This window comes from Felis catus, chromosome B4, assembly GCF_018350175.1.
Source record: "Felis catus isolate Fca126 chromosome B4, F.catus_Fca126_mat1.0, whole genome shotgun sequence".
In the NCBI taxonomy this organism is placed as follows: domain Eukaryota; kingdom Metazoa; phylum Chordata; class Mammalia; order Carnivora; family Felidae; genus Felis; species Felis catus.
The window spans coordinates 50605794-50625955 of record NC_058374.1 but is presented as its reverse complement, the minus strand read 5'-3'; the positions used below and the strand labels follow the sequence as shown (position 1 = coordinate 50625955).

Below are 20162 nucleotides of genomic sequence, written 5' to 3'. Positions count from 1 at the left end.
AAGCATGCTTTGATTTGTGAGCCAGGTGCTGGAAGGACAGAAACCTTTGGTTTTCTCATTTTTTTGTTTTTAGGTATGAAACCTTCATCTGAACTGAAATCAAGAGTCAGACACTTAACTCACTGAGCCACCCAGGTGCCCCCTCCAGACTCCACAGCTCTCACTAACTCTTGCCTAGAATAGATCTTCTACAATATGGTGCTTGGTAGGATGATAAATGCTGACAAGGTGTCCCTCCTAGGGAGATACTATAAAACTACACTGAAAGCTAGGGAACATAGAGCCTGTGTTCTTGATTGCACTCTCGGAGATTAGAATTTGTTTTTGTTTTTGTTTTTGTTTTTAACTTATGTATTTTTGACAGAGAGTGAGGGAGGGGCAGAGAGAGAGGGAGACAGATGATCTGAAGTGGGCTCCACACTGACAGTAGAGAGCCTGACCCAGGGCTCAAACTCACAAACCATGAGATATGACCTGAGCCAAAGTCAGAAGCTTAACCAACTGAGCCACCCCAGTGCCCCCCAGATCAGAATTTCTGTCACACTGAGCTGAGAATGTGGGAAGGGAAAAGGTTGTGGTTCAAATGCCATAGACTTTCACTGCTCTTACTGACATGTAGATTTTCTTAATTATTTCTTCATTTGCTGTGTGCCGTCATAAAGTTTTCAGAGATTTTAAATGATTGATATTTTATCTTTTAATTTTTACCATTTATGATTCCTCCGAGAATCCTAAGTAGTTCCTCACACCACCATTCCCCTATCAGAAGTCTACACTTCAGAATTTGTCTAGTTTTCTGACAAAATTTAAAATTATCTCATATTTTTAACATATTAAAGACACTTATTTTGAATTATGTGTCTGAAGTACATTACTTGAATGTTGTTCTATCCTTGAATGTTTTTCTAGCTTTTCATGTGATTATTTTTAAAGACTATTTTTAGAGGACTTTTGGGTTTACAAAAAAATTGAGAGGGGGACAGAGATTTTCTATATATCCCCTGCCTCCCCACATATATGAACTCCCCCATTACCAATGTCACCCACCAAAATAGCACTTTTATCTTTTATTTTCTTCCTTTTCTTTCTTTTCTTCCCTTTTCTATCCTTTATTTTTCTTCCTTTCCTTTCCTTCCCTTTCTTTTCCTTTCCTTTCCTTTCCTTTCCTTTCCTTTCCTTTCCTTTCCTTTCCTTTCCTTTCCTTTCCTTTCCTTTCCTTTCCTTTCCTCTTTTCTTGTCTTTCTTTCACCAATGATGAGCCTACTTTGACATACCATAATCACACAAAGTCCATAATTTACCTTGTAGTTCACTCTTGCTGTTGTACGTTCTATGGACAAACATACAGTGATTTTTATACATCATTGTAATATACAGAATATTTTCATTGACCTAAAAGTCCTCTCTGCCCTACCTGTTCATGTCCTCTCCTCCCCACAAACCTTCCTGGCAACCGCTGATCTTTTTATTGTCTTTATTGTTTTGCCTTTTCCAGAATGCTATACAGTTGGAATCATACAATATATAGCCTTTCAAGACTGGTTTATTTCAGTTAGTAATATGTATTTAATGTTCCTCCATGTCTTTTCATGGCTTCATAGGTCATTCATGGCTTCATAGGTCATTTCTTCTTAGTGCTGCATGATATTTTATTGTCTGGCTATACTACAGTTTACTAATCCATTCACTTACTGAATGACATCTTGGTTGCTTCTGAGTTTGGGCAATTATGAATAAAGCTGGCTTAAACATCCACATACAGGTTTTTGTGTGGACATAAATTTCCAACTTCTTTCAATAAATAATACAGAGCATGATTGCTGGATCGTATGGTAAGAGTATATTTAATTTTGTTAAAAACTGGCAAACTACCTTCCAAGGGTTATTTTGCATTTTCACCAGCAATGTGTTAGAATTTCTCTTGCTCCATATCCTCATCAGCATTTGGATTTGCCAATGTTCCAGATTTTGGCCATTATTATAGGCATGCAGTGGTATTTTTTTGTTTTAATTCTGTTTCCCTGATGATAGATGATGTGGAGCATCTTTTAATATGTTTATTTGTTACCCATTTTGAGTTAATTTTTGTGAAGGGTGTAAGGTCCATATTAAATTTATCATTTTGCATAGGAATGTCCATTTGTTTCAGCAATATTAGTTGAAGACAATATTTTTGCTCCATTATATTGCCTGTGCTCCTCTGTCAAAGACCAGTTGACTATATTTATGTGGTATCTGTTTTCTGTTTCACTGTTCTGTTTGTTTATTCTTTTTCCAATTCCACATTTCCTTAATTACTGCAGCATAAATGTTGAAATTGAGTAGCATCAATCCTCAACTTTATTCTTCAATATTGTGTTAGCTATTCTGTATCTTTCACCATTCCATATAGACCTTAGAATAGTTTGTCAATATACATAAAATAACTTGCTGAAGTTTGACAGGGATTGCACTGAATCTATAAATCAAATTGGGAAGAGATGACATCTTGACAATATTGAATCTGTCTATCCATGAGCATGGAATATCTCTCCATTTATTTAGTTCTTTGATTTCATTCATCAAAGTTTTGTAATCTTCTTCATATATATATCTTACACATACTTAGTTAGATTTATACCTAAGTATTTCAGTTTTGGAGGTGCTATAGTATATGATGTATATTTTTAATTTCAGTTTCTACTTGTTTACCGTTAATATATTGGAAAACAATTAACCTTTGTATATTAATCTTTTATCCTGCAACCTTGCTTTTATCACTTATTAGTTCTAGTTTTTTTGTTGAGTCAGATTTTCTATATAAACAATTATATCATCTGTGAACAAAGAGAGTTTTATATTCTCCTCCTCATTCTGTATGCATTTAATTCATTCTTTTACCTTATTGAATCAGTGAGAAATTCCAGTACAATTTTGAAAAGGAGTGGTGAGAGGGGATATCCTTGTCTTGTACCTGATCTTAGTGGAAATGCTTTTAGTTTCTCACCATTAAGTATGATGTCAACTGTAAGTTTTTTTGTAGTCTTTATGAATTTGTAAAGTTCCCCAATATTCTTAGTTTATTGACAGTTTTTATCATGAAAGCGTGCTGGATTCTGTCAAATGCTTTTCTTCATCTATTGATATGGTAATGTACTTTTTTTCTTTTTTTAACTTGTTGATATAATGGATTAAATTAATTATTTTTAGAATGTTAACCAGCTTTGTATTTTTAGGATAAATTGTACTTGGTTGTGATGTATGAAAATGTGTATTCTGTTTCTGTTGCATGAAGTAGTTTAGAAGTCAATTATATTCAGTTGACAGATGGTTTTGACGTCAATAATATTGCAATAACTTTATATGATAATTGGCAACTCTACTAATTATGATGAGCATTTTTTAAAATGTTTTATTTATTTTTGAGAGAAAGACAGAGTGAGGGTAGGGGAGGGGCAGAGAGAGAGGGAGACACAGAATCTGAAGCAGGCTCCAGGCTCTGAGCTTTCAGCACAGAGTCAGATGTGAGGCTCGAACTCATGAATAGCAAGATTATGACCTGAGCCAAAGTCTGACACTTAACCAACTGAGCCACTCAGGTACCCCTGATGAGCATTTTATGATCTATATAACTGTGAAATCACTATTTTATACAATTGAAATTAATATAATATTGTATGTCAACTATATTCCAATAAAAATAGGTGAAGGGGATTAGGAGGTACAAATATGCAGTCATAAAATAAATGAGTCACAGGGATGAAAAGTACAGCATAAAGAATATAGTCAATAATATTGTAATAACTTTGTGTGATGACAGATGGTAACTACACTTATTGTGGTGAGCACCGTGTAATGTATAGACTTGTCCAGTCACTATGTTGTGCACCTGAAACTAATATAAACATTGTATGTCAACTATATTTCAATATAAAGTAAATATAATAAATATAATTTTTTTAAAAAAAATAAATGTAAAATAATTATAGAAAAAGAATAAGAAAAATAAAAGGTTTTTTTGCCTTTACTTATTCCTTCTTCATTGGTCTTCCTGTCTTTATGTAGATCTTGGTTTCTGACCTATATTTTCCTTTTCATCTTTAAAAACTTCTTTTTAACATTTCTTGCAAAGCAGATTTGCTGGCAGAAAATTCCCTTAATTTTTCTTTGTCTGGAAAAAAAATATTTATTTTTCCTTCATTTTTGAAGTATAATTTTTCAGAGTATAGAATTCTAGGTTACTGTTTTATTCCCTCAACACTTTAAATATTTCACTTCACTCTGTTCTTGCTTGCATAGTTACTGAGAAGTCTGATATAATTCTTACCTTAGTTCCTCTACAGGTAAGGTATTTTCCCCCATGGCTTCTTTTAGGAATTTTTTCATTTTGTTTTTTTATTTTCTGTAATTTGAAGATGATATGTCTTAGTTATTTTGGCATTTATCCTGGTTGGCATTCTCTGAGATTCCTGAATTTTCAATTTGATGTCTGAAATTAATTTGTGGAAATTATCAGTTATATTGTATCAAATATTTCTTCTGTTTCTTTTCTCTTCCTGGTATTACTATTATATGTATATACCTTTTTGTTGTTGGCTCAGTCTTTTTGGATATTTTGTTCTGGTTTCTTCAGTGTCTGTTATCTTTGCCTTTCATTTTTTGAGGATTCTATTCCTATATCCTTTAGCTCAGATATTCTTCCCTCAGCCATGTTCCACCTATCAATAAGCCCATCAAAACCATTTTTAATTTCTCTTACAGTGTTTTTGACCTTTAGCTTTCTTTTTTATTATTTCTTACTATTTCCATATGTCTGCTTACATTTGCTATCTATTCTTGAATGCAATCTTCTTTATCCATTAAAGCCTCAGCATATTAATCCTAATTGTTTTCATCTTGCAATCTGATAATTCTTGTATGTTTGGTTCTGACACTTGTTCCATCTCTTCAAATTGTGTTTTTTGCTTTTTGGTATGCCTTATAATTTTTTTTTCTTGATAGCTGAACATGATGTAGTGATAAAAAGGAGCTGCTATAAAGAGGCCTTTAATAACGTGGTTATGAGTTACCAGGAGAAGGGATGTTTTCTATGGTTATGTCCCAGTATTTTAGTAAGCCTCTTACTCTGCCTCTGGACTGTAAACTTTGTGTTTCTTATGTGTTTTCCACCCACTCCTTTCTCCTCTGAGGTGAAGCAAGATGGCTAAAGTCATCATGGCTAGAAAGGTATTTCCCCTTTCTAGCTCAGTTAGGCACTGATAATACCTCAGCAGGTTAAGCTGTAGTAAACTAGTTTCCCTGAACATGGTCTTGTTAAGAAGAACAGAGTGCTCTTGGGACACCTGGGTGGCTCAGTAGGTTAAACGTCACACTTCAGCTCAGGTCATGATCTCACAGTTCATGAGATTGAGCCCCATGTTGGGCTCTGTGCTGATAACTCAGAGACTGGAGCCTGCTTTGGATTCTGTGTCTCCCTCTCTCTCTGCCCCTTTCTCTGCTCATACTCTGTCTCTCTCACTCTCTCAAAATTAAATAAATGTTGTGGGGCGCCTGGGTGGCGCAGTCGGTTAAGCATCCGACTTCAGCCAGGTCACGATCTCACGGTCCGTGAGTTCGAGCCCCGCGTCGGGCTCTGGGCTGACGGCTCAGAGCCTGGAGCCTGTTTCCGATTCTGTGTCTCCCTCTCTCTCTGCCCCTCCCCCATTCATGCTATGTCTCTCTCTGTCCCAAAAACAAATAAACATTGAAAAAAAAATTTTTTTTTTAAATTAAATGTTGAAAAAAAATTTTAAAAAGAAGAAGAACAGAGTGCTCTAATATATTTCAGAATGATTCCTTTCCTCTCTCCATGCCCATAGTCTGAGTGGATTTATCTGATATTTGTGGAAATCTGATAGAGCTCTGGAGGTGTATCTCACAATATTCTGGGGGCCTCCTATGACTTGGTACCCCTGGATTTTTTTTTACTGTTTGAGTTGTCCACACTGGGCCTCCAGTAATTTGTTAATTGCAGTTCATGTTTTCCTACCACAGTGCTGGTTTCCTCAGTGGTTTCTGCTCCTGAGTCTCTGCTGCAGTAAGCTATGAATCCCTGTGTTTGCTTGTGTTTCCAATCTTGGGAGCAGCAGTTTGCCCCGTATTCTCCCATCTCTAATGGATTCAAAAGTGTTTGCTTTTTCAGTCTGTTCAGTTTTTGGCTTGGTGTTAGAACTGGGTGACAACTTCCAAACTGTTTACTGTTTACATGGGGAACTAGGGACTGGAATTCCATTCATGTAATTTTGTTTCTTCATTTGCTTGGTGTGTGTGTGTATATGTGTGTGTGTGTATATATATATGTACATATATACATATATATATACATATTTCATTTACTTCTGTTTATATTATAATATTATATATCATATATGTGTGTATGTATGTATGTATTTATTTCAAATAACATTTGGAGGCCTCAGTTGTTTTCTCCTTTCAGAAGGGTTCTGTATTCTCTCCACTTGAGCAATTAGAGAGACTGGCAGTCCAAGATCACTTCATTCCAATTTCCAAAACTGAGTCACTTTGAAGTATACTTCACTTTCTGCAAATGCTTATATATATCGTGTTTAGCTTTACTCTTACTGCTGGTGTCCCAGTTTCATGCATCTTTCAAAAATTTCTACTCAGCTTCTCAGTCTTTCAATTATTCATTCTAGATTTGGCAACTAACTACCTCTTTGGTAAGAAGGGCTTCAAATGCTAGCTCTCTTCCTTCATTCCTTTCTCTTCAGATATTAGTTTGATATTTTCTAAGTGATTTGTTAGCTTTCTGATATTAAATATTTAAGATTATTTTTAACAGGTTTTATCCAGACAGTGTAGATGTCCTCAGCAGGAAGGTTTATTCAATAACCTAGTTCAGAATATTGCCCCTCATCACTGGATCTTATTCATTTTTATACACTGGTAATAAACCATAGCCAGCAGAAAAGAGGTGCTCAATAAATATTTTTTCTGAATAATTACAAATAGCATTAGTATTTAGCACATTTATTGTGGACAATTATTTCTTTCAGAGAAATGGAAGCAAACTTGTAAGTTTTTTCACGTTTCAATATGACTACCTCTTTGTGTTTTTATTAATATGTTAATGCTGTTTTAAGTTTTCTTTGAGATAAACATGTAAGACAAAATATTAGTCTTAGCTTCCAGTTGTGCCATGTCCCTGCCCCTTTTCAGTTTTAGCTGCACAAAATCTGTCGAGAACATGCTCAACTTTATCTACTATAAGTCTAACAAAACCTCTACCTAGGAGCGTAATAGGATTTCTTTCTACTGGTAAATAATTCTACTGGTAATAAAAATAATCCATTGCTCTATGCCAAATGTGTATTATGGGGCTTTAATTGGCCAGGAAGCACCAGATTTCATCCTCCTGACTTCATCCCTTCAATGTATACAGAGGGCCTATCTCAATGCCTCTATACAATGCATGGTCAGTTGGGTAGTATGTATTCTCTTATTATGTCATTTATCTTCCCAATTCAGACTACTTTCTTCTAACTTCCCCTAACAAGAACTGGTGTTGTGTGTCATATGGACCTAGAGGTGGTTTGTGAAGTCTTCTCCTAAAAGAGTTTCTTCTTTTCTGGTCCTTTTGAATGGCTCACTTGATTGTGGCTTCTTCCTTGGCAAGAGATCCCTACATATCATCTCTGAGATTTGATTGTTCTCAGAGATATCCTATCACTTTATGCATTCATTCGGCCATTCATCCAATGGATATATAGTTTTTTAATGTTTATTTTTATTTTTGAGAGAGAGACAGACAGAGTGTGAGCAGGGGAGGGGCAGAGAGAGGGAGACACAGAATCCAAAGCGAGCTCCAGGCTCTGAGCTATCCACACAGAGCCCAATGCAGGGCTCCAACTCACAAACCACAAGATCATGACCTGAGATCAAAGTCGGATGCTGAACTGACTAAGCCACCCAGGTGCCCCAATGGATGTCTATTGAGTATAACCTATTTGCTAGGCACTAGGAATATAGAGATGAAAAACTAAAAGCAGACATTTTGCTCGGGTAGTGGGAAATGAAATGTAACAGTGAGAGCTTCTATTGAACTCTATGAACTCTACATATGAATATGTGTAAAATAAGCCAGCACATTGATGCTATCCCCCTCCCTTTTAAACAGTATGGATTCAATATATTAAACAGGACCAGTATTTATTTGTTAAGCAACAGCCACTATTTCTTTCATAAATAAAACAAAAATTCTAACAACTCAAAGCCCCACATCAGCTCAGTTCATTATTCCTTTAAATCATAATGCTTGAGGGACACTCACTAAGCATCTGTCACATGTTCCTTTGAGTATGACTTACACAGTTGTTTCAAAATTCATCCCATTTCCTAATGCCTAATTAAGAGTAAAGCTCAGAAACTCTTCCAACTCTTTTTTTTTTTGACAAAATTCTTGTAGATAGACTCGAAATCTGTATCTGTGGCATCTTTGTAGTTCACTGCATGTGCTATACCCAATGCTCAACCATTAAGACTCCAGTCTCTTATGCATTCCATATATAACACAGCAGTCCATATACACTTGTGGGTGCTTACAGGATGTCTCAGAATTGACTTACCTTTTCATATTAGCTACTTTCATCAAAAGTTTTTCTCATATTCAAAGTTGCCATAATAAGAAGGGAGTTCTTGATTCCATGATATATGGTTTATCTATAAAATCTCTGGATACTATCACTAAACTCGATTGATTGATTGCCAGTTTTAGCCCTTTCTTAACTCTCCTCTGTCCTTATGTACAGGAGAGTGTCATTATTCCTAACAGGTCACAGAAAACCTGGTCTGCCATCCTTTTTCTTCATTGGGAGGAAATTCTCAAGGCTTATACATGAATGCTGGAGACTAATAGGAACATTGGGACCACTAAATGAACTCAAAGAAACTATTACCTGAATGCATATGAAAAAGTATTTCAAAAACATGTCTAGGAATGTTAGAGCTCTATCTACTTACTAAATTGGTGTTATAGAACAATGGCAATCATACCTATTTTATTTCAGTCTTATTATATGTCAGATACTGTGCTAAGTGTTTTTACAAGATTCCTATTATGTAATCCTTACCAAAATCTTATCAAGCAGGTGCCATTACAGATGAATAAACTGGAAAATGAATTTTACAAATGCTAAGGAACTTGCAGAAAGTCATGTTACTGAAAGAACATGTAAATCCTTAATACACATGTGAGAACCCCCTGCTGTAAACCAGGGGTCTGTGGAACTTTTTCTGTAAAGGACCAGATAGGAACTATTTTAGGTTTTGTAGGCCACATTGTCTCTGCAACAACTAACCAACTGTTCACAATATACTGTAAAATCAGCCAAAGATAATACGTAAAAAGATAGGTATGCCTATGTTTCAATAAAACTTTATTTACAAAAACAAGTGACTGACCAAATTTTTCAGGACTGGTCAGACTTGGACCATAGGCTGCAGTGTGTAAATCTCTAACACATGATACTGTATAGCTTGATTTAAAATTATTTCCATGTATGACTAATTTTTATTTCAGAATATAGGGAAACTAAATGGAAGATTTTTTGAGGTATTCACCCCAATATATAACTTCACCAAAAAGAATCAATTTCCACTGGATCATTTTTCTTCAAAATGGGTTAAATTGCAAAATCTTTTCATGATCAATCTTACATAGTTTATCATAACAAAACACTCTTCTATATTTAGCCTCTTTTCTGCCAAGGAGTTCAATCTCTGTTAAAACATCATCTCATTAATCCTGCCTACGATCCTGTGAGGGAGGGAGATGACAAGTATTAAGAAATGTTCAGAGTCTTTTAGATTCAATTCAAATCTTGAAAGAAGCAGAGTGACAAGTGCTTGCTGCCCTCACAGTTACCCAGTATCCTTAAAATATGAACTTTGACTCTTTCAAAGTCATGCCAGGTACTTCTGGGAAAAGGATCCAGCATTAGGAAATCCATTTACCTATACTGTCCTTATTTGGGGCTATATCTCCCACAAGGATTTGGTTTCCATAGAATTTTCATCACTTCTTGTGTTATCAAGATGCTCTGTCCTACAAACCAGCTGTTCTCATTCTTCTGGCTAGTGATTGTATTTCAGTAGTGGAAAAAGTAACCACAAAAGTAAAATATTTGGGGTATTTATTTCATAACTATCTATCATTCATCTACATTCATTATATATATTTGTTGTATATATTTACCACTGCATAGTAGTAATGTAGTACCTGGTAGTAATTTATGTATAAAATAAGGCAAGAAGTTTTATCCTTTAGGTCATAAGTGATAATCATCATAATATAAGATTAAAAGATGTTCAAATTAAAACATAATCTTCCTCAATTCCTATTTCATCAGGCCATGCCCCTGTGCCACCATCTATAAGGGATTCATACTATCCTTATCAAATCCAGCTATGTTGACTTATCCTTTGAACCTTGAAGCAACTCAGACCTGTACCACTAACTCCATTTCTCAGACTCCCTGGTTTATGTCTCTATACAGTTTAAGCAAACTGTCTAATACCTCTACCGATTATTCTTGTGTTCATGGAAATACATGTCTGATCATGTAACTCTTTCTATCAAGAATTCCTGTCTCATTTTTTCCCACTATTTTATGTTCCTCCATTTAGTAAGAAAACTGCTTCAAGCTCCTTTTCTTTAGGAAGTCGTTCATGATCAAAGCAACTCAAGGGAGGGATCCATTTATTTTAAAAACAGTTATGGATGGGGCACCTGGGTGGCTCAGTCAGTTAAGTGTCCAACTCTTGATTTCAGCTCAGGTCATGGTCTCGGGATAGTGAAATCAAGCCCTGCATCAGGGTCTGTGTTGAGCATGGAGCCTTCTTGGGATTCTCTCTCTTGCTCGCTTGCTCTTGCTGTCTCTCTCTCTATCTTTGCTTCTCTCTCTCTCTCTCTCTCTCTCTCTCTCTCTCTCTCAAATAAATAAATAAATAAACAAACATTTTAAAAATAAATAAATAAAATAGTTATGGAATGCCCGTTATATACAGCGCAATGCCAGAGACTGAGGCTTATTTTGACAAATTATTACCTCCCTAAAGGAGTATAAAGTATAAATATCACTATGTTGTGTGCTCAAAACTAACATTATGTGTCACTATACTTTATTAAATCATAAATAAATAGATATTTTTAAAAACCCATAACTTCTAAAAAAAAGTATAAATAGATAAAGGAGTATACTATATGTCTTAGGGTAGATATAACACAGGTGTGCAAACACATACATGCACACACAAGAGTAACACAAAGTAGAAAATTTATATTGTTAAAAACAATGTACTATGAAAAGATGTATGAAGGAGACGTCATTAAAATCTAGATTTTGATAACATTTCCAAAGATACATAGAAAGCATGTCAAATAAACCTAAAAGAATAAGGAAGATTAGCTACAAAGAAGAAGACAGTGTAATTAGAAAGTTGGAAGAACCAGATAGTTATGTTTCCTAGAAGCAAGAAGAATGGTTTACTCAACATTTTTATATGTTGCATATCAATCGTTTTGAGAACTATGAGATTATTATGACTCTTAGAAAAGGAATTTTTTGTAATAGGATGTGAAGATAACCAAGGTCCAGGGTTCCTAATGAGTATATAACAAAGAGTAGAAGCACCTGATACAAATTACAATATTATTTTTTCCATTCTTTCAACAAATGTTATGAATGTATATGAAGTACATAGCATAATATTAGGGATGATAGGATGGTATATAAAATGAATCATAGATGAACCCTGACTTTGAGTAACTTAATAAAAAAACATGAATGCCCAACAGTGCATCAGGGACTGAGCTAGGCATTGGGGATTCAGTGGAGAACATGGCTTTTCTTCAATCATATATTCATTCATTCAAAAACATTACTAAGTGCTAGAAATGGAAGATACAAGATACAAAACCTGATCCTTATTTCAGTGAAGTTTACATTCTCATAACATAGCAGGCAAGATTCAACACAACTACTGGAATTATAATACCGTGTAGAAAGTGTGATGGGGCATAACAGAAAAAACAATTTAATTTTGAAAAGAATGGTAAGTTTTAAAAATTACCTTTGGAGTTTAAAAATCATGAAAAAGAGCATCTGTATAATTATGGGAATATGAGAGAATTATTGAAGGACTTAGTTTTATTTACTTATTTTTAAGATTAAATGACCTAAGCACATTTGTAAACTCTGAGAATGGATCCAGAGGACAGACCACAGATGAAAAGAATGAAAATATAAGTGAAGCAATGAATTCCTTAATCTACATTATCTAACACTGATATGATCAGCTTTGAATGTATATGTTTATAGTTAAAGTAATTAATAAAATATGGTTCTATTGGTATAGTAGTGAAAAGATACATTTTAGACTTACTAATTATGCTTTGATAGCTTTCAACCACATTTTATATACCAAATTTGGATGTTTAATATTATTAAAGAGTGGGAATTTTGAGCCATCACATGGGGGCACTGTCTCCCAGACAACAGTCTAGTGTCAATAGTGTCACCATTTTCATCTTTACAACAGTGCTTATGTAATTATTTGAAAAATTTATACAGTTTATCTTTATTCTTTTATAAATATGAATTTATAAGGGATAACTGAAAGTAATGATGTAAGTATAAAGAATAATTCTTACAAATTTAATAAAATTGATTTACACAGATAGAAATCAGACAGAACAATTAGCTTCAATTAGAAACTCTCCAAAATTAGGTTCATTAATTGAATATTAAATTATAAGGAATAAGGACATTTTAAAACATCTACAAAATATTTGAAGTAGATGATTGGTTTATATTTAAAAGGCAGGTGCTTGGGGAACTTTCTAATAACTTTTTATCTTTTAGGGTAGAGTCTTACCTCTACATGTAAATTTTCTCCTTTATATATTGAAGAGTCATAAATGTGTTCAAAATGTATTTTGTGTCAACTGAAAGGATTGCTCTTATTGTATATTAATTGCTGTTTCCAAAACTAATAGTCCAAGGAATGCTATTCCTCCAGGTTACAAATAAGTGTACCATAAAATTGTTCTATATTCAGTTAAGTTCAGAGACTGTGGGTTATTTTGAGTTAAAAGGGATTTTTAGTACAAGACTGCTCAGGACTTTTGCTATGCAAATGTTCATTTTTGTTCTCCAAGAAGAGGGTATGATAAACAATTTTCCTCAAATTAATTTGACCACAGAGTCATTTTTTTCACAAAGCACCTATTAACATCCACCAGACCGAATGTTCTGCAAAACGTGGCTGGGAAAGTGCTCTGTAGTCAACAGAAAACAAACTCTTAAGATTCAGAGATGGAGGTGAACCTAGAGGCCATCCTTTATAACTTCCATGCAGAAAATTATTTCAATAGCATCTCTGACAAATGGTCCTCCAGATTTGGTGTTAAGGCTCTATTTCATGGTACCACATTCTATGTCAATCCTATCTATTCTTAATAAGTTCTTCCATTTATTAAACCCACATATGACTCATTGGTCCTCACTCTGTTTGCTCTTTCTTCTACATGACAATTCTTCAAATATTTGAAGACAGTTTACATGTCCCCTACTAGATCTTTTCTTCTAGGTAAGAAAACCTCATTCTTAAAAATTTACAACATATAAAGGAGTTATTAGATTCCCTCATTATATCAACTGTCTTTTTGGGTGTGTACTACAGTTGGACAAGTAAACATGATTGTTCAACTTTTCCCACTTAAGTTTCAGTGGTAATTTTGTTAATTCTTATCTGATCCATGTTATTTTTTTATAGAAGCATATTGTTGGCTGCTATCAAGTCGACTTATGGTTAAGGAAATTACAACTATAGCCAAACAAGATTTCTCCGTCTAAACTTACACAGTTAACTATTTGCAGTTAAGTTTTGTGAGTACTCCTTTCTCATTGTAATCAAGAGAATCCTATATTCTAGTTGCCTTAAAGTACAACTTTCTATCCCTTTGCCATGATCAAATTATTCATGAACTGCAAAAAGACAGGCATATATTTCTATATCTAAAACAGCTGATTCTTGGTGACAGATAGTTGTTCACCAACTTTATACTTGTAAAACAAAACAAAATACATATATGCATAGATATATGTATTTTTGTGTATATATGTATACATATGTATATTTTGTACTTTAAAAAAGAAGTGAAGAAATAAATAAGCAAGGAGATTCCTATAGTGAAAACTTAACTTCTAAAATTTAATTTGGTTTTCTCTTTCCCTCTTGCCCCCACCTAAAAATAAGAAGTCTGATTTTTAATTCAGTATAGGAGAACAATAGTCAGAGTTACTGATGGAAGCACTAGAGTGTTATCTTATTTCTAAGACTGAAGGGGAAACAAAACAAAACAAAACAAAAACAACATTTACTTTGGATAAGGGCCAACATATTTGCAAAAGCTACAAAGTTTTGCTCAGCAATGAATGAATCACTGAATAATTATTTCTTGTATGTCCTTATAAATCCTCCTTTTGGAAAAAAAAAAAGAGAGAGAGAGAGAGAGAGAGAAAAGAGTTAATGAGATTGTGGTGTTTCAGGAGTAGTGCAAAAACAATGTAGGTAAACGCGTGGAGAAATTAGTTCTGAAGTGTAGGATAATTGTAGAGGGCCCTGGGCAAAAAACAAAACATAGATGTGCAGGAGTCATAGCACATCTTGTCTTCACTTGTCTTTGTTAGTGCAAGTGAAAAGGTTAATGCCGTTCAGTTCCATCAACACAGAGTGAGGAACTGTGGCACCTTTGAATTCTAAAGTTACCCACAGTGCAACTGATTTAATTCCTGTGAGAATGGTACTATTTACAAGTTTGCTCAGGAATATGAATGCCAATTAACCATGTGCTCCTGTTCCTGTACAATCTCTCTCTCCCTCTCTCTCTCTCTCAAAATAAAAAATTTTTGTTACAGAGAAATTGTTTTGAAAATCATTATTACATGGGAAGATTCACTGTTATTTGAAGTTAACCCTTGATTGAAAGAAAAATTCTCAAATCCATGCTGGCCCAAAGCATTAAATCTTCTCTAGGCTCAAGATCATCAAATATTACATTATCACCCATCTTTAAAATCTAAAATTTCGGATAATCTGACATTTTTGGGTTTCTGCCCCAATATATTGTGGCTAATGATTGCATTTCTAGCTTTCAATATTCAGATGCAACTTGCCACTTTTAAATATCAAAATACCAATATGTTTATGCATGCGCAATGCTACTCTAGACATTCAGCCACCAGGCAACAGCTTTATTCATCCTTCTTGTTTCAGCTTCATCTTCCTACGCCCTTCCCCTTTGTTGAACATCAGCCACTCCATTTTCAAAACACCTCCCCACATACACTCCCAGTCCATTGTTACTCTTTAGTTCCTCCTACTACCATCCTCCTCATCCTCATTTTGCTTCTCTTCTCACATTCAATTAAAGCCTGAGTGCTGATTTGGGGAGAAAATTCCCTGACGCACAGAGGGATGAAGGGAGGAACCACACCAGGAATTAGATGGAGAACAGAGTCATCCTCTACCTAGATTGATAGTTGTGAAATATAAACTACCACAGATCAAAGCCAGAGACAATGGACCTGAATGCTCCACTAATGATGTTCAACAAGGTTTGGACATGGCTGAAGCTGGACCTAACCAACATCAGCATGATCACTCTGAAGGCGTCACTCAGTGGAAGGGACTGATGCAAAGGGAGCAGCATGTTCAGTATTTGCTAAAACTTTCCAGTGCAGTGATAGTATATCTTTACCACATATTCTCATAGCTTTGTATTGTTCCTTGAGGCTTTGTAATATATCACACATTTTAAGTTAGAACTTACATAAGCATTTAGTTTCATTGGTGTTTTAAATTTTATACACTTATAAAATTCAAGTATTCACTCTGGCATTTCAGTTTTAACATCAATACAAGGAAGAAATACCTCAGTGTTCTCATTTGCTTTGGTTTTACACCCATTAATACTGAGAATGTGATTTGGTCTCTTTATTCACAATGAATTTCGTATTGATTTCCATTATTCTCATTATAACAGCCACCTGACTGACCACCACATTCTGGTGTCTTTTATCTTTCTTACTGATCTTTAATTCACCAAACAATGTTTTGATTCTTCTTTCCCACCTCTTTAAACAGGTCATTCTGTTTTTGTCCACTGGTTTCCTGCAATCGTCAGCCAGAATTCAAGCTTATATTGGAATATAAAGTCTACACACCCGTATTACTCTGTTTGAAGTAATGTATAACAAATGTATCATGATTTATTAGGTCTCTTTGCGGGGAAGGGCTGTGATGCCCAGAATATAGTTTTTTTTTTTTTCTGTAGTATATGAAGACTCTTACAAAAGTAAAGTATTTACATACTAATGAAGAAAAAATAGAGACAGCATCACTGGGATCTGTCTATGAGCAAGTTTTCCCTACTTTCTTCATATTAAACATGTACTTCATGTTTAATATGTAGGCAGAGGCCATAGAGGTGACTGGACACATATAGCAGATTGCACACCCAGCTGGGCAATTCACCTACATACCTCACACCTCACCTTAGACCCACATTAGTGTCATTTATTCAGTGGAGTAACAAAGTCGGGTGATGCATGTCTAAACTAGGAAATAACAAACATGGCTAAGATCACTGTTAAGGTAATGGGGATTATCTTTCCTATTATCAATGACATAAATGGAGTGAATGGACATTTAAAGACTGATATGACCCCAAGAATTCTCAGTTATCACTGACTACCTACTTGCTTAATGCTAATTATATGTCATTTTGATTTTTCTGTTAATTGAATTTCTTTCTAAAATAAAAAAATATATATAGGGGTTAGTTTAATGTAACAGGTATTTTCTTGAATGACAAGGGAGAAAACATGTCCTAGGAAGGCAGCATTCCAAATGACTTAGGGTATTTACACAAGAATGCCATTATATAACTTAGCTTAGGTGTACTCTTCAACAAAGGTCTTATAATTTTTTTTTTTCTGAGTGAATTAATCAATTGTAGCACTAAGATTGCAACCTGGAGGAAATCTCAACAGAACATTTTATTTTTAAATTTTTTTTTAACGTTTATTTATTTTTGAGACAGAGAGAGACAGAGCGTGAACAGGGGAGGGGCAGAGAGAGAGGGAGACACAGAATCTGAAACAGGCTCCAGGCTCTGATCTGTCAGCACAGAGCCTGACGCGGGGCTCAAACTCACAGACCGTGAGATCATGACCTGAGCCGAAGTCAGACGCTTAACCGACTGAGCCACCCAGGCGCCCCGACAACAGAACATTTTATAGTAGACATATGCATGTGTACTTGTGGATGAGAAAGAGAAAAGGCTTGAGAGAGATATTAAGTGTCATTAGTGTGTTATTTGCTTTTGGAAACAAGGCAGAAAGATGAAGACTAGCGGATGCACTTTTCAGGCCCTGGGGTAACAGCCTCTACCTCTTGTCCACCTTCAATGGTGATCTCACCAGAATCATCTTGATACTCGATCCCTTTTTCTTGAGCCCTGCTGGTTCATGGTGCCTTTAAACTTCCTCCCAGATCTCTGGACTATAGATGATGCAATTAAAAACAACAACAAAATTTATGTGAAAGGAGGATTGAAGTAGGATGGGGAAAACACTAGAGGAGCAGGGACTGTGGGGAGGTTACTTTGTCACACTTTCTCTGTAATTTTCAAATGTAATCTGTTTGCCCTATAATTTGAGAAGGCAGAAAATCCCCACTAGGATTACAATGTGTACTTTCTAACAAGAACTCTGATTCAAGTGTTATTGAGAAATTTTGAAAGCCTCTTGCTACTTTAACAACATAGGAAGAGATACTGACTAGGCTTTTAGGGATAGTGTCTTAGAGACTCAGGGGGGAAATCGAAAAGAAAAAATAAAATAAAATAAAGCTTGGACCTTTATTCTGATAGGGAACATTATATCATTATAAAAAGTATTTAAAAGTCACTTTGGATTCTTTCTTTCAAATGAATTATTACTATTCCAGTGAATATTGATCCCCATTATTCACATGTTAACACTCATTATTGTAGTTGTCAGGCAGTAAGGTTCTAGAGCCGTCTTTTTGGATTGAAATACTCCGAACACTGCCCTCTAGCCATGTAGCCTGGGACCACTTACATACCTCTCTGGACCTCAGTGTTCTCATCTGTATAATGGAGATAATTATAGCTCTTACCTCTTAGGTCTATTATGAGGATTATATAAGTTAACACCTATTAAGAGCTTAGAATAGGGCCTGTCATAAAGTACTCAATAAATGTTCATTACGTCTCTTCCATTCATAGATAATGAATAATTCAAAGATAATAAATATATTATCTTTCCATGAGATGGGCACAGAATACATGTTGGTACCATACTGCTATCTTCAACATACAACTCTGAACTTCACTTAATATTTGGACAGAGAAGAATGATAGGACAGTAGGAATACTTATTTTGTAAGTATATTTTGACTGTTAAATATATAATCCTTTTCTTCCAGATTATTTCAACATTTTGAACCTTTCTTTGCAAGGTTCTAGTACATTGTTGAGAATATTGTTCCATAGAAAGTCACATTTGTATTGATTCTGAGCATATGGCCTAACTCTCATAGATAAGTGTAGTCCTTTTATCAAGTACCAAAGTTTAAGAGACTGGCATCTCAGACTTAACACCTATATGAATCCTCATTAACATAACTCAAGAAAATACAGGGAGAACAGAAGCAGATCATGCAGAGGATGTCATGGAAGGACGGAGTCACATCAATTCTGGAAGAATACAAAGGATAAGATTTTTTTTTTTTTTTAAGCTATCAGGTGTGCTTGAAGAAAGGCTGACAGACTCAGGGCAACCAGGAAGGAGAAATAAAGATGAGCAGTGAACAAGCTTTAATAAAGAATTCTTAATCTAGGCCCTTACAATTCTAAAACATTCAATTTGCTAGCATGTGAAGTAACACAGATGTTAATTATAGATTTTAAAGACTTTTCCAGCAGCAACAATGTATAATTATTAATAAATACCTCATCCCCTGCCAAAATCTATACAGGTGGTCAAAGGACAATGTAAAACTAGGACAAACAAAAATACCGTACTCTGAACCAGTCTTTTACTTAAACCAAGCTTCTTGGGGCACCCGGGTGGCTCAGTTGGTTAAGCGTCTGACTTTAGCTCAGGTCATGATCTCACGGCTTATGGGTTCGAGCCCTGTGTCGGGCTCTGTGCTGACAGCTCAGAACCTGGAGCCTGTTTCAGATTCTGTGTCTCCCTGTCTGACCCTCCCCTGCTCGTGCTCTGTCTCTCTCTCAAAAATGACTAAACATTTAACAAAAAAAAAAAAACCCAGCTTCTTGAAAGAGTAATGAATAGTCGTTGGATTTCCTTTTATATTTTCATTTACACCTCCTACTGCACAGCGACATCTGCCCCCCCCCCATTGAGACTTCTTATTCTGAGGTCACATGATTGCTTCATTGCAAAATCAAGTCAATGATCTGTTTTTCTTTTTGGTCATATTTATTAAAGTTTTCTACCACATTCAACACAGTTAATCTTGAAAACTCCATTACCTTATTTCCTTAACAGTTCTTTTTCTTGTTTTCCAACATTTCTGGCATCTTCTGACCATTTACTTTCTGGTTTCTCCATGGATTCTATGCTTCCTGATACAGAGACACACTGGTCTTCTCCCTCTACATCCTTTCCTTGAGTAATCTCATCCACTTGGATGGCACTTCCCTTACACACTGAGGACCTCAGTTATAAACTAGGGGTCAGCAAACTATATCCTGTAGGCTACATTTGGCTTGCCACTGTTTTTGTAAGTATTTTACAAAAGCCATTTCCTATAGCTGCTGTCCTACCACAAAGGCAGATTTGAACAGTTGCAATCAAGAACATATGGCCCTCAAAACTGAAAATACTGTTTGTCCCTTTACAAACGTAAACAAACAAGCAAACAGCCAGTATGTGATCTAGTCCTTAATGAAATTTTTAGTCTATCTAATTATGTGAAGGAAATATACACTTTGATGTACTGAAATTACCTAATCCAGATGTTTATATCTCTTCCTCTTTACTTTTTCCTCTTATTGAGAAATCTAGAAG

At 35.1% G+C, this 20162-nt stretch overlaps 1 protein-coding gene across 3 annotated transcripts in view; it reads left to right on the top strand.

Annotated features, from left to right (window-relative positions):
* Positions 1–20162, top strand: part of LMO3 (LIM domain only 3) — a 391565-nt gene that overhangs the window by 54279 nt on the left and 317124 nt on the right. The window contains exon 1 of one of the 3 annotated variants that reach the window (XM_045061447.1): positions 19591–19875. The exons of the other annotated variants lie outside the window; for them this stretch is intronic. The gene's annotated coding sequence lies outside the window, so the exon portion shown is untranslated. Of the gene's footprint in view, positions 1–19590; positions 19876–20162 lie in introns of those variants that run through there. 3 annotated transcript variants of the gene reach the window in all.